At 37.6% G+C, this 14,979-nt stretch overlaps 2 long non-coding RNA genes across 2 annotated transcripts in view; one reads left to right on the plus strand and one right to left on the minus strand.

Annotated features, from left to right (window-relative positions):
- The window catches only part of LOC144991819 (uncharacterized), a 493,827-nt gene that overhangs the window by 103,892 nt on the left and 374,956 nt on the right, over positions 1 to 14,979 (minus strand). The window lies entirely within an intron of this gene.
- On the plus strand, positions 503 to 4,536 carry LOC144992006 (uncharacterized). The gene is made up of 5 exons (XR_013655709.1): positions 503 to 744; positions 1,278 to 1,312; positions 1,782 to 1,939; positions 2,275 to 2,370; positions 3,706 to 4,536. It is a non-coding gene; the product is annotated as an uncharacterized LOC144992006 (long non-coding RNA).

The following is a 14,979-nucleotide window of genomic DNA, read 5'->3' on the forward strand; positions in this document are numbered from 1 at the left end:
GGTTTTCATTGAGAAACTTCAGCAGTGTTGGTATGTTTTGGTCAGGAAATACTTCTAAGAAAGAAAATACACTAGGAAAAGTATTTTCTAGCCTGCTTTTTGTTTGCATTTAGGACACCAAAATTACCCCAACAAGTAGCACTTACTACAAAGAAGAAAGAGTCAGTGCCTGTGTCAAGGTCATCTTGATGTCCAAAAGCGAGAACATGAGACCATGAAGTTTTGGTAATGTGCCAACTGTAAGGTTTGTAGTATAAGTCACCAACCACCAACCCAACAAGAAGCACTTTCTGAGTCTAAAACACAAGATAGTACTCAAGTTGGGCAAATAGCACAGACATTTCCCTGTGTTTCCATTGGATTAGCTGCTTAGCAATGAACTATAACTGTATTTGTTTTTGAGTTGCTTCCTTACCAAAAGAGTTGAATTTTGTTCCCAATAGATACACTGTAAACCCGAATAGTCCAATGAGCTCAAAAGTTTTATTTTTAACTCAAAAGTAACAAACAAGTTGAGTCAGCTTAAAACCTATAAGCCGATTCAACTTTTGCCACAGTTATATCTTTATTGGACTGAAACATTTTGAGTAAATGAAACCTTGGAGTCAAAACTTATGAGTAATGAGACGTGATGACGTCATAACGTACGCCCATGAACGTGAACTCAGCCACAGAAGTCTTCAAGATGGCGGAGGTCTGATGCGAGTGTCAACTGGCCCAAGTTGATAACGCACATACGTCTAGGTAAGTCGTATTATTTTATTTTTTATTATATTTTATGACTTTCGCCTCTGTATTATATATTTGTTGCTTCTTTTGATGTTCCTTCTAGTATATCCTTTGTATTCATGACGTGCTCCACGAGTTTGTATGTATCTTCGAATAATATTTGTTCTGAATTAAACAATTATGTATGTTTTGCTGTATCATGTCATCAGAGAATTATTGCTTGTGGTTAAAAGAAGTTGTTGGGGCAAAGTTTCAAGTTTTACATTTACCGAGTTGGTTGGCGCACATTTTAAATTATCTAACCGTTACTACTACCTAACCGTTACTACTAGCTAACCGCTAGCTAGCTCTGGCAGAGCGGCTGCCACAGCCACATATACGACTCGGTGGGAATTGCCTTTTTTTTCTACTACATTTTACCACAGGCTCTGTGATTTGGTAATCGTTATGTTTTTCTGTAACTTGTATTTCACGTAGTAACCTAATAAATGCAAATGTGGGCTAAGCTAGCTGCCTTACGCTAACATGTTCTCGTATCTTATTTTTAGTGAACCGGCGGTGCGTTTGAAAAATAAGAGCGGAGGTAAGTTTGGGTTGTAATTAACATGGCTGCAATATTTAAGACACGAGCAGCTCCCAGTCCAATGAATCCTCCGGCTATGGAGAACATTTGACCTTATTGACAAATTAAATTAATTATAAATAAGTGAAAATGTCAAAACTACCTTAATGTTATGTAGCAGTTATAACTTTGTCCTGAATTGGGCTCGAGTTAAAGTACTAAATGTATGATATAGTTTGCTTAAGACTCACAAAACGGTATTTTGGCCCCTGGTTTGGTTGTGATTTGTGTTTCACAATGTCAAATATTTTAATATAACAGTTTTGTCTCTTCCTAAAACATCCATAAAATATTAATATGCATCCTAGATTACATATTGTGGACAGAGTATTGAGGCTATTGTAAAATGCAGCAGTTTTTCCAAGCTACCAGTAGCTTGAAAAAGCTTTAAATTGTGTTTAACATTTTAATTTTTTTTTTTTTTTTGTAGATGTGAGCTGAGTTTCATCGCATCACAAATGTCAACCTGCGAAAACCGTTTTATTTTGACCTGGACAGACAGACGCCACGGATGCTGATCTTTTTGAGACAGAAGGCAGCACGAACCGGAAGGCTCTATGCGACTTTCTGCACCTCTATGATAAACAGGTGAGGTATAACTGCATGGCATGATCAACATTATGCATTAGTATAGCTAAAAGAAGGGGCTGACTTGGATCGGTTCATATTAATCACTGAGCATTTCTAATTCAGTGAATGACTGTAAATGTTTGCTTCACTGGAGAAAAAAACATCAACGTTGATCCCAATGCATTTGTAAATATGAATTTAATGTCATCTTATGTTTGGTGTTTGGTATTTTTGAAATAACTGTACAATTTTAAGATAATTAAAAAGACTAAATGAACTGATCTGAGCCAGACCAAAGGGTGCAGTCATTTGAAATATGTTTGCCATATTAATTTGTTTTTGTCTCTGTGCAGCAAGAGCAGACTGCTGATGTCAAAGGTACTCCTGTCCTCTACTGGTTTCTAATATACAAACGTGAGGAGGACCCACAGTTCTTCAAAGTTTGGAATGTAGGTACTTTATGATGGATAATGTTTTATTCACTAAATAGTACCAGTGACAGTGTGCTGGTTAATACTCCAGCTGTGTGGGTAATATAACTTAACCAGAAAGTCATGCCAAAGCAATGTTGTGAGGTAAAGCACATAGTCTCCTAAAATATTGCACTCCAGCTCATCTGTGCTCCTGTACCTGACCGTGGACCTCACCTCTGGCTCGTCTCGGGCCCACAGCCGTCCCCTATTTCATCTGGATGACGCCAATCTGCTGGACTTTAAAAATGCAGTTGTTGAACTAGAAAATGTAATTCTTCTCTAAGAGTTCTGGAACATTGCCTGTCCGTCCTGGGGGAGGAGTCTTTTTTTATTTATTTTTTTAAAGGAGTTTTCCTTACTGTGTAAGAGGGATCTAATGGCAGGGATGCCCAGTTTAGTTTAGTCTGTTTAGTTTAGCCAATACCTAATGTATTATGATTTCATGTTCTTGTACAATTGCCGGTATGAAGCCCATGGAGACGACTTTTGTTGTGACATAGGACTATATAAATAAAATTGAACTGAATCTTTGCTCTTAAGTTGCATTGGCAAGAAGGGGATTCTTTCCAGCAGGTTGTGTCATTTTTATGGAGATGTTCTGTGCTGTAGTTAAAACTGCCCAATAACAAAGACACAACCTGGTGGAGAGTTACGAGTGCTAACTGTGAGAGCATGACATCAGGAAAGAGTTCCAGAGGGTGAATAGTAGGTAAGAAGCTGGGTCGGATGGAATTCCTGGACGTGTCCTGAAAGGTGCTGACCGTCCAGCACAAGCTGAGAGTTATGTTGGTAAAACTGGTTAGGTGGAGGGAGGGGTGAATAAATGTGATCCTGTTTTCAGATTGTCATGTTACAAAAGCTTTTGCTTATTTTTTTATGGACAGTGCCTTATGGAATCATGATGATTCTTACATATAGTCTTATTTTGATTTCATTTGATTTTGTATTATATAAGCTCTGTTCTTCCAGATCCTTTTCAAGCAATAAATCAAGCTCTACATGACTTTAGTTAAAGATCACTGTATTGAATTAAGCAAATGTGATTTAAGTGACGTTTTTGTTTTATATTCTGTCTTTTTAATCAATGCATTTCATCATTTCTGTAATGAGTTTGATAAATGTTTAAATTATTTATTGCTTTGACTACAATGCTTGAAATCATTAATTTAAATCAACTTTAATAATTTTCCTGATGTGTAATTTCTGACCTTCTCTTAAAATGTAAATTTCAGGTTGTAGTTTTTGCATAAAGTTTTCTTCCCTCAAGCGATCAATTCTTTCTTTAATACTACACTTTTTTTTCATTTGCAGATTAAAGAGTCACCAGAGGCAGACATCAGCAGCACCTCTGTTGGCATTCTGACCGTCAGCAACAACAATACAAGTTCAGTTCATTTCTGTCCGCTCAGTACAGCAGTTGTGGTGGAAGATGAGCTTGTGGTAGGCGACATTCCTAAATGGGTATTTTTTTGAGCGCTAATGTTTGTAGGGAAAGGGCAGCCTAAGAAAATACAGTTTTATGTGGGAAAAGTGTAAAAAAAAAAAGGCTAATAAACAATTTTTGCTTTTCTTGAAATGTAAGAATGCTCTTTTTTATAAAGTTGTATAAGGAAATGGTGTAAAAAAGATTAGTGCTCATTTTTTGCTTTTCTTGAAGACTGATTTTTTTTTTTTTTTTTTATGGCTTGTGCACTTTTTCTTAACACAAATTGTGCAGGGTTTTACATTTTCTAAGACCACAAGTTGTTCAAATGTACTTGTGTAAGGTGGTTAAAAAATAAACTTGCAATTAGAATTCTGCCTCAGTTTTTCTTTTGTAAGAATGGTCCTGACTAAGAAGGATAAAAAAGGCTTAGTTTAGACTTCAAATGATTAATTTTGAGTTGAGATATATTAAAGTTTTTTAGTTCATTGACTAATGTATTAAGGTTCAATAAAAACAAAATATTCTAGTTTAGTAAAGTAAGAATCTTTAAGTTAGTTAAATAAAAAGTTATTGTTTACTTTTAGTTAAATTGTTTTATTTTATTCAACTCAAAGATTTTAAGTTCAAATAACTTATACTTTTTAAGTAAGTCAACTTAAAAATTATTATGTAATCTGTTTCCTCAAAAATTTTGAGTTCACTGAACTTATTTACAGTGTAGGATTTAAAAGTGATTTCAAAGTCAGCATTCTAGAACAATTTACATTTGTTCAAATAAAAACCATTCTGGAATATTCTTTTGGTAAAACCAACATTGAGACAACCCCAAAAAGAAGCACTTAGGAAATCAAAACCATCAGTGTCTCTGTTTGAGGTGGCCTCGAAGCGATTCACAAAGCTAAGGTTTTGTCAGAAAAGGCACTTTACACTTAGAATCCTGGTCCTATTTGCATTGTGCCCCCAAGCAAGACACATAGAAAAAGGATGTTTTTCTTCCAGCTGTTGTCATGAACTTTACCTCAGCTTGCTTCCACGATGAGTCTGTGTTGAAGAAAGACCTAGCTTCTGGACAAACTCACCCAATTTATGTGCTTGATGGTTTCAGTGATCAGACTCTTTTGTTATACAATCACTATTCAGATACTGGTTTTTGAACGACCCATTGACGGTGAAAAAGGACCTGTTAGTGTAAAGGTCAACTTGATTTTTTAGAGTTTTGTGTTTTTGAGTCCATTTGGAGTCTAGTGGTTACTGGATCCAACCCAGCTATTGTTGGGGGATGGCAGAGTCGCACCAAACAGGTCTCCAGTCTGTTAAAGAACCACACAGTCACAAACACACTCACATGCTCTGCTGAGAGCAATTCCCCAATTGGCCCTATGAAGTATGTTTCTAGGATGCTGGAAGGAAGCCAGATTGCCCAGAGAAGACCCTGGCTTGTACAGAAAATGTAAACACACATGACATAAAAAAAGGGTTAGGTGTTTCTTTTACAACCCCTTTAATGTGGAAATACTTTCAAACAAATTTAAAAACTGCTGGAAATAAAAACATTTTACTTTGATTTTACTTTGTGTAAGTCTTTACATAGCGTTGCTAGACACCAAGACTACCCCAACATGTAGCACTTACTGCAAAGAAATTCAAGTCAGTGCCTATGTTAAGGTCATCTGAATGTCTGACTTTTCTCAGATTGAAGCCACAAAGGTTTTCATTGAGAAACTTCAGCAGTGTTGGTATGTTTTGGTCAGGAAATACTTCTAAGAAAGGAAATACACTAGGAAAAGTATTTTCTAGCCTGCTTTTTGTTTGCATTTAGGATACCAAAATTACCCCAACAAGTAGCACTTACTACAAAGAAGAAAGAGTCAGTGCCTGTGTCAAGGTCATCTTGATGTCCAAAAGCGAGAACATGAGACCATGAAGTTTTGGCAATGTGCCAACTGTAAGGTTTGTAGTATAAGTCACCAACCACCAACCCAACAAGAAGCACTTTCTGAGTCTAAAACACAAGATAGTACTCAAGTTGGGCAAATAGCACAGACATTTCCCTGTGTTTCCATTGGATTAGCTGCTTAGCAATGAACTATAACTGTATTTGTTTTTGAGTTGCTTCCTTACCAAAAGAGTTGAACTTTGTTCCCAATAGATAGGATTTAAAAGTGATTTCAAAGTCAGAATTCTAGAACAATTTACATTTGTTCAAATAAAAACCATTCTGGCATATTCTTGTGGTAAAACCAACATTGAGACAACCCCAAAGAGAAGCACTTAGGAAATCAAAACCATCAGTGTCTCTGTTTGAGATGGCCTCGAAGCGATTCACAAAGCTAAGGTTTTGTCAGAAAAGGCACTTTACAGTTAGAATCCTGGTCCTATTTGCATTGTGCCCCCAAGCAAGACACATAGAAAAAGGATGTTTTTCTTCCAGCTGTTGTCATGAACTTTATCTCAGCTTGCTTCCACGTTGAGTCTGTGTTGAAGAAAGACCTAGCTTCTGGACAAACTCACCCAATTTATGTGCTTGATGGTTTCAGTGATCAGACTCTTTTGTTATACAATCACTATTCAGATACTGGTTTTTGAACGACCCATTGACAGTGAAAAAGGACCTGTTAGTGTAAAGGTCAACTTGATTTTTTAGAGTTTTGTGTTTTTGAGTCCATTTGGAGTCTAGTGGTTACTGGATCCAACCCAGCTATTGTTGGGGGATGGCAGAATCGCACCAAACAGGTCTCCAGTCTGTTAAAGAACAACACAGTCACAAACACACTCACATGCTCTGCTGAGAGCAATTCCCCAATTGGCCCTATGAAGTATGTTTTTAGGATGCTGGAAGGAAGCCAGATTGCCCAGAGAAGACCGTGGCTTGTACAGAAAATGTAAACACACATGACATAAAAAAGGGTTAGGTGTTTCTTTTACAACCCCTTTAATGTGGAAATACTTTCAAACAAATTTAAAAACTGCTGGAAATAAAAACATTTTACTTTGATTTTACTTTGTGTAAGTCTTTACAGCGTTGCTAGACACCAAGACTACCCCAACATGTAGCACTTACTGCAAAGAAATTCAAGTCAGTGCATATGTTAAGGTCATCTGAATGTCTGACTTTTCTCAGATTGAAGCCACAAAGGTTTTCATTGAGAAACTTCTGCAGTGTTGGTATGTTTTGGTCAGGAATTACTTCTAAGAAAGAAAATACACTAGGAAAAGTATTTTCTAGCCTGCTTTTTGTTTGCATTTAGGACACCAAAATTTTGTTTTTGAGTTGCTTCCTTACCAAAAGAGTTGGAGTTTGTTCCCAATAGATAGCATTTAAAAGTGATTTCAAAGTCAACATTCTAGAACAATTTACATTTGTTTAAATAAAAACCATTCTGGAATATTCTTGTGGTAAAACCAACATTGAGACAACCCCAAAGAGAAGCACTTAGGAAATCAAAACCATCAGTGTCTCTGTTTGAGATGGCCTCGAAGCGATTCACAAAGCTAAGGTTTTGTCAGAAAAGGCACTTTACAGTTAGAATCCTGGTCCTATTTGCATTGTGCCCCCAAGCAAGACACATAGAAAAAGGATGTTTTTCTTCCAGCTGTTGTCATGAACTTTATCTCAGCTTGCTTCCACGTTGAGTCTGTGTTGAAGAAAGACCTAGCTTCTGGACAAACTCACCCAATTTATGTGCTTGATGGTTTCAGTGATCAGACTCTTTTGTTATACAATCACTATTCAGATACTGGTTTTTGAACGACCCATTGACAGTGAAAAAGGACCTGTTAGTGTAAAGGTCAACTTGATTTTTTAGAGTTTTGTGTTTTTGAGTCCATTTGGAGTCTAGTGGTTACTGGATCCAACCCAGCTATTGTTGGGGGATGGCAGAATCGCACCAAACAGGTCTCCAGTCTGTTAAAGAACAACACAGTCACAAACACACTCACATGCTCTGCTGAGAGCAATTCCCCAATTGGCCCTATGAAGTATGTTTTTAGGATGCTGGAAGGAAGCCAGATTGCCCAGAGAAAACCCTGTCTTGTACAGACAATGTAAACACACATGACATTAAAAAGGGTTAGGTGTTTCTTTTACAACCCCTTTAATGTGGAAATACTTTCAAACAAATTTAAAAACTGCTGGAAATAAAAACATTTTACTTTGATTTTACTTTGTGTAAGTCTTTACAGCGTTGCTAGACACCAAGACTACCCCAACATGTAGCACTTACTGCAAAGAAATTCAAGTCAGTGCATATGTTAAGGTCATCTGAATGTCTGACTTTTCTCAGATTGAAGCCACAAAGGTTTTCATTGAGAAACTTCTGCAGTGTTGGTATGTTTTGGTCAGGAATTACTTCTAAGAAAGAAAATACACTAGGAAAAGTATTTTCTAGCCTGCTTTTTGTTTGCATTTAGGACACCAAAATTTTGTTTTTGAGTTGCTTCCTTACCAAAAGAGTTGGAGTTTGTTCCCAATAGATAGCATTTAAAAGTGATTTCAAAGTCAACATTCTAGAACAATTTACATTTGTTTAAATAAAAACCATTCTGGAATATTCTTGTGGTAAAACCAACATTGAGACAACCCCAAAGAGAAGCACTTAGGAAATCAAAACCATCAGTGTCTCTGTTTGAGATGGCCTCGAAGCGATTCACAAAGCTAAGGTTTTGTCAGAAAAGGCACTTTACAGTTAGAATCCTGGTCCTATTTGCATTGTGCCCCCAAGCAAGACACATAGAAAAAGGATGTTTTTCTTCCAGGTGTTGTCATGAACTTTACCTCAGCTTGCTTCCACGATGAGTCTGTGTTGAAGAAAGACCTAGCTTCTGGACAAACTCACCCAATTTATGTGCTTGATGGTTTCAGTGATCAGACTCTTTTGTTATACAATCACTATTCAGATACTGGTTTTTGAACGACCCATTGACAGTGAAAAAGGACCTGTTAGTGTAAAGATCAACTTGATTTTTTAGAGTTTTGTGTTTTTGAGTCCATTTGGAGTCTAATGGTTACTGGATCCAACCCAGCTATTGTTGGGGGATGGCAGAGTCGCACCAAACAGGTCTCCAGTCTGTTAAAGAACCACACAGTCACAAACACACTCACATGCTCTGCTGAGAGCAATTCCCCAATTGGCCCTATGAAGTATGTTTTTAGGATGCTGGAAGGAAAACAGATTGCCCAGAGAAGACCCTGGCTTGTACAGAAAATGTAAACACACATGACATAAAAAAGGGTTAGGTGTTTCTTTTACAACCCCTTTAATGTGGAAATACTTTCAAACAAATTTAAAAACTGCTGGAAATAAAAACATTGCTGGGCGATTTTACTTTGTGTAAGTCTTTACATAGCGTTACTAGACACCAAGACTACCCCAACATGTAGCACTTACTGCAAAGAAATTCAAGTCAGTGCCTATGTTAAGGTCATCTGAATGTCTGACTTTTCTCAGATTGAAGCCACAAAGGTTTTCATTGAGAAACTTCAGCAGTGTTGGTATGTTTTGGTCAGGAAATACTTCTAAGAAAGAAAATACACTAGGAAAAGTATTTTCTAGCCTGCTTTTTGTTTGCATTTAGGACACCAAAATTACCCCAACAAGTAGCACTTACTACAAAGAAGAAAGAGTCAGTGCCTGTGTCAAGGTCATCTTGATGTCCAAAAGCAAGAACATGAGATCAGGAAGTTTTGGCAATGTGCCAACTGTAAGGTTTGTAGTATAAGTCACCAACCACCAACCCATCAAGAAGCACTTTCTGAGTCTAAAACACAAGATAGTACTGAAGTTGGGCAAATAGCACAGACATTTCCTTGTGTTTCCATTGGATTAGCTGCTTAGCAATGAACTATAACTGTATTTGTTTTTGAGTTGCTTCCTTACCAAAAGAGTTGGAGTTTGTTCCCAATAGATAGGATTTAAAAGTGATTTCAAAGTCAACATTCTAAAACAATTTACATTTATTAGAATAAAAACCATTCTGGAATATTCTTGTGGTAAAACCAACATTGAGACAACCCCAAAAAGAAGCACTTAGGAAATCAAAACCATCAGTGTCTCTGTTTGAGGTGGCCTCGAAGCGATTCACAAAGCTAAGGTTTTGTCAGAAAAGGCACTTTACAGTTAGAATCCTGGTCCTATTTGCATTGTGCCCCCAAGCAAGACACTTAGAAAAAGGATGTTTTTCTTCCAGGTGTTGTCATGAACTTTACCTCAGCTTGCTGAGTCTGTTGAAGAAAGACCGAGCTTCTGGAGATTTTACTTTGTGTAAGTCTTTACATAGCGTTGCTAGACACCAAGACTACCCCAACATGTAGCACTTACTGCAAAGAAATTCAAGTCAGTGCCTATGTTAAGGTCATCTGAATGTCTGACTTTTCTCAGATTGAAGCCACAAAGGTTTTCATTAAGAAACTTCAGCAGTGTTGGTATGTTTTGGTCAGGAAATACTTCTAAGAAAGGAAATACACTAGGAAAAGTATTTTCTAGCCTGCTTTTTGTTTGCATTTAGGACACCAAAATTACCCCAACAAGTAGCACTTACTACAAAGAAGAAAGAGTCAGTGCCTGTGTCAAGGTCATCTTGATGTCCAAAAGCGAGAACATGAGACCATGAAGTTTTGGCAATGTGCCAACTGTAAGGTTTTTAGTATAAGTCACCAACCACCAACCCAACAAGAAGCACTTTCTGAGTCTAAAACACAAGATAGTACTGAAGTTGGGCAAATAGCACAGACATTTTCCTGTGTTTCCTTTGGATTAGCTGCTTAGCAATGAACTATAACTGTATTTGTTTTTGAGTTGCTTCCTTACCAGAAGAGTTGGAGTTTGTTCCCAATAGATAGGATTTAAAAGTGATTTCAAAGTCAACATTCTAGAACAATTTACATTTGTTCAAATAAAAACCATTCTGGAATATTCTTGTGGTAAAACCAACATTGAGACAACCCCAAAGAGAAGCACTTAGGACATCAAAACCATCAGTGTCTCTGTTTGAGATGTCCTCGAAGCGATTCACAAAGCTAAAGTTTTGTCAGAAAAGGCACTTTACAGTTAGAATCCTGGTCCTATTTGCATTGTGCCCCCAAGCAAGACACATAGAAAAAGGATGTTTATCTTCCAGGTGTTGTCATGAACTTTACCTCAGCTTGCTTCCACGATGAGTCTGTGTTGAAGAAAGACCTAGCTTCTGGACAAACTCACCCAATTTATGTGCTTGATGGTTTCAGTGATCAGACTCTTTTGTTATACAATCACTATTCAGATACTGGTTTTTGAACGACCCATTGACAGTGAAAAAGGACCTGTTAGTGTAAAGGTCAACTTGATTTTTTAGAGTTTTGTGTTTTTGAGTCCATTTGGAGTCTAGTGGTTACTGGATCCAACCCAGCTATTGTTGGGGGATGGCAGAGTCGCACCAAACAGGTCTCCAGTCTGTTAAAGAACCACACAGTCACAAACACACACTCACATGCTCTGCTGAGAGCAATTCCCCAATTGGCCCTATGAAGTATGTTTTTAGGATGCTGGAAGGAAAACAGATTGCCCAGAGAAGACCCTGGCTTGTACAGAAAATGTAAACACACATGACATAAAAAAGGGTTAGGTGTTTCTTTTACAACCCCTTTAATGTGGAAATACTTTCAAACAAATTTAAAAACTGCTGGAAATAAAAACATTGCTGGGCGATTGTACTTTGTCTAAGTCTTTACATAGCGTTACTAGACACCAAGACTACCCCAACATGTAGCACTTACTGCAAAGAAATTCAAGTCAGTGCCTATGTTAAGGTCATCTGAATGTCTGACTTTTCTCAGATTGAAGCCACAAAGGTTTTCATTGAGAAACTTCAGCAGTGTTGGTATGTTTTGGTCAGGAAATACTTCTAAGAAAGAAAATACACTAGGAAAAGTATTTTCTAGCCTGCTTTTTGTTTGCATTTAGGACACCAAAATTACCCCAACAAGTAGCACTTACTACAAAGAAGAAAGAGTCAGTGCCTGTGTCAAGGTCATCTTGATGTCCAAAAGCAAGAACATGAGATCAGGAAGTTTTGGCAATGTGCCAACTGTAAGGTTTGTAGTATAAGTCACCAACCACCAACCCATCAAGAAGCACTTTCTGAGTCTAAAACACAAGATAGTACTGAAGTTGGGCAAATAGCACAGACATTTCCTTGTGTTTCCATTGGATTAGCTGCTTAGCAATGAACTATAACTGTATTTGTTTTTGAGTTGCTTCCTTACCAAAAGAGTTGGAGTTTGTTCCCAATAGATAGGATTTAAAAGTGATTTCAAAGTCAACATTCTAAAACAATTTACATTTATTAGAATAAAAACCATTCTGGAATATTCTTGTGGTAAAACCAACATTGAGACAACCCCAAAAAGAAGCACTTAGGAAATCAAAACCATCAGTGTCTCTGTTTGAGGTGGCCTCGAAGCGATTCACAAAGCTAAGGTTTTGTCAGAAAAGGCACTTTACAGTTAGAATCCTGGTCCTATTTGCATTGTGCCCCCAAGCAAGACACTTAGAAAAAGGATGTTTTTCTTCCAGGTGTTGTCATGAACTTTACCTCAGCTTGCTGAGTCTGTTGAAGAAAGACCGAGCTTCTGGAGATTTTACTTTGTGTAAGTCTTTACATAGCGTTGCTAGACACCAAGACTACCCCAACATGTAGCACTTACTGCAAAGAAATTCAAGTCAGTGCCTATGTTAAGGTCATCTGAATGTCTGACTTTTCTCAGATTGAAGCCACAAAGGTTTTCATTAAGAAACTTCAGCAGTGTTGGTATGTTTTGGTCAGGAAATACTTCTAAGAAAGGAAATACACTAGGAAAAGTATTTTCTAGCCTGCTTTTTGTTTGCATTTAGGACACCAAAATTACCCCAACAAGTAGCACTTACTACAAAGAAGAAAGAGTCAGTGCCTGTGTCAAGGTCATCTTGATGTCCAAAAGCGAGAACATGAGACCATGAAGTTTTGGCAATGTGCCAACTGTAAGGTTTGTAGTATAAGTCACCAACCACCAACCCAACAAGAAGCACTTTCTGAGTCTAAAACACAAGATAGTACTGAAGTTGGGCAAATAGCACAGACATTTTCCTGTGTTTCCTTTGGATTAGCTGCTTAGCAATGAACTATAACTGTATTTGTTTTTGAGTTGCTTCCTTACCAAAAGAGTTGGAGTTTGTTCCCAATAGATAGGATTTAAAAGTGATTTCAAAGTCAACATTCTAGAACAATTTACATTTGTTCAAATAAAAACCATTCTGGAATATTCTTGTGGTAAAACCAACATTGAGACAACCCCAAAGAGAAGCACTTAGGACATCAAAACCATCAGTGTCTCTGTTTGAGATGTCCTCGAAGCGATTCACAAAGCTAAAGTTTTGTCAGAAAAGGCACTTTACAGTTAGAATCCTGGTCCTATTTGCATTGTGCCCCCAAGCAAGACACATAGAAAAAGGATGTTTATCTTCCAGGTGTTGTCATGAACTTTACCTCAGCTTGCTTCCACGATGAGTCTGTGTTGAAGAAAGACCTAGCTTCTGGACAAACTCACCCAATTTATGTGCTTGATGGTTTCAGTGATCAGACTCTTTTGTTATACAATCACTATTCAGATACTGGTTTTTGAACGACCCATTGACAGTGAAAAAGGACCTGTTAGTGTAAAGGTCAACTTGATTTTTTAGAGTTTTGTGTTTTTGAGTCCATTTGGAGTCTAGTGGTTACTGGATCCAACCCAGCTATTGTTGGGGGATGGCAGAGTCGCACCAAACAGGTCTCCAGTCTGTTAAAGAACCACACAGTCACAAACACACACTCACATGCTCTGCTGAGAGCAATTCCCCAATTGGCCCTATGAAGTATGTTTTTAGGATGCTGGAAGGAAAACAGATTGCCCAGAGAAGACCCTGGCTTGTACAGAAAATGTAAACACACATGACATAAAAAAGGGTTAGGTGTTTCTTTTACAACCCCTTTAATGTGGAAATACTTTCAAACAAATTTAAAAACTGCTGGAAATAAAAACATTGCTGGGCGATTGTACTTTGTCTAAGTCTTTACATAGCGTTACTAGACACCAAGACTACCCCAACATGTAGCACTTACTGCAAAGAAATTCAAGTCAGTGCCTATGTTAAGGTCATCTGAATGTCTGACTTTTCTCAGATTGAAGCCACAAAGGTTTTCATTGAGAAACTTCAGCAGTGTTGGTATGTTTTGGTCAGGAAATACTTCTAAGAAAGGAAATAAACTAGGAAAAGTATTTTCTAGCCTGCTTTTTGTTTGCATTTAGGACACCAAAATTACCCCAATAAGTAGCACTTACTACAAAGAAGAAAGAGTCAGTGCCTGTGTCAAGGTCATCTTGATGTCCAAAAGCGAGAACATGAGACCATGAAGTTTTGGCAATGTGCCAACTGTAAGGTTTGTAGTATAAGTCACAAACCACCAACCCAACAAGAAGCACTTTCTGAGTCTAAAACACAAGATAGTACTCAAGTTGGGCAAATAGCACAGACATTTCCTTGTGTTTCCATTGGATTAGCTGCTTAGCAATGAACTATAACTGTATTTGTTTTTGAGTTGCTTCCTTACCAAAAGAGTTGGAGTTTGTTCCCAATAGATAGGATTTAGAAGTGATTTCAAAGTCAACATTCTAGAACAATTTACATTTGTTTAAATAAAAACCATTCTGGAATATTCTTGTGGTAAAACCAACATTGAGACAACCCCAAAGAGAAGCACTTAGGAAATCAAAACCATCAGTGTCTCTGTTTGAGATGGCCTCGAAGCGATTCACAAAGCTAAGGTTTTGTCAGAAAAGGCACTTTACAGTTAGAATCCTGGTCCTATTTGCATTGTGCCCCCAAGCAAGACACTTAGAAAAAGGATGTTTTTCTTCCAGGTGTTGTCATGAACTTTACCTCAGCTTGCTTCCACGTTGAGTCTGTGTTGAAGAAAGACCTAGCTTCTGGACAAACTCACCCAATTTATGTGCTTGATGGTTTCAGTGATCAGACTCTTTTGTTATACAATCACTATTCAGATACTGGTTTTTGAACGACCCATTGACAGTGAAAAAGGACCTGTTAGTGTAAAGGTCAACTTGATTTTTTAGAGTTTTGTGTTTTTGAGTCCATTTGGAGTCTAGT

This window comes from Oryzias latipes, chromosome 4, assembly GCF_053564925.1.
Source record: "Oryzias latipes strain Hd-rR chromosome 4, Olatipes_Hd-rR_3.1".
NCBI classification, from domain to species: domain Eukaryota; kingdom Metazoa; phylum Chordata; class Actinopteri; order Beloniformes; family Adrianichthyidae; genus Oryzias; species Oryzias latipes.